Source organism: Piliocolobus tephrosceles, chromosome 7 (genome assembly GCF_002776525.5).
Source record: "Piliocolobus tephrosceles isolate RC106 chromosome 7, ASM277652v3, whole genome shotgun sequence".
Classification (NCBI taxonomy): Eukaryota; Metazoa; Chordata; class Mammalia; order Primates; family Cercopithecidae; genus Piliocolobus; species Piliocolobus tephrosceles.
In genome coordinates, this window is record NC_045440.1 from 145758333 (window position 1) to 145759170 (window position 838).

General features: G+C 58.8%; 1 protein-coding gene across 18 annotated transcripts in view; it reads right to left on the bottom strand.

Moving 5' to 3' along the window:
* TSNARE1 (t-SNARE domain containing 1) overlaps window positions 1–838 on the bottom strand; it is a 133199-nt gene that overhangs the window by 73837 nt on the left and 58524 nt on the right. The window lies entirely within an intron of this gene.

Here is an 838-nt window from a genome sequence, read left to right on the forward strand (position 1 = left end):
GGCCCACCACAGCAGGAGCTCAGACGCCCTGCCTACGCCCAGCACCTGTCTGGGCCCACCACAGCAGGAGCTGAGACCCCGGGCCCACACTGACCTCTGTGGACCTCCCTCACCCATCAGACACCAACAGAGCAATACTCTCCCTGGGAAAAGGGACTCTGCCGCAGCCTCGGCCTCGGGGTCCACAGAAGGCCCGCTATACCTCTGAGCAGACAGGTCTCAACCTGCTCACCCTGACACCACGGGGCGGCACAGCCTGTAGGAAGGCCTCTTCTGGGTGTTAAAAACAGTAACAGAGCAGCATGTTTCAAACCACGGCGCTGAAACCCAGGTCAGAAAACCAGTTTAGTAAGTTGCAGCTAGCTTTTTCTCTCCTGAGTAGCACAGAGCACAGCAGGAGGAACACGGGCACGCATGGCTGTGGGGAGCGTCAGCACAGCTAGAAACCCCTGATTCTCAGCGCGTGTGTCTACCTCAGGCAGCAACAGCAAATGCCCTTCTCACCACGGCCATGGTGCCAGCATGTGACTGGGTGACAGTGACAGAAGAACTCTGTCCTGCCTATCTGCGTGCTCGGCTCCACTCTAGGATGCGGTGAAGGAGAGGCCAAGTCAACCACCAAGCAGGGAGACAAAATTTACTAACGCTCCCTTTATACATAATATATATTGGCTGAATGCACAGATGGGTGGGTGGATAGACGAGTGAAGAGTGCATGGGGCAAAGGATGAATGAACAAGAACACTCCAGATGAGACAGTGGTGACGGGGAGGGTGGGGGGAGGAGGAGGAGGGGAGGGGGGGGGGAGGGGGGGGGGGGGGGGGGGGGGGGGGGGGGG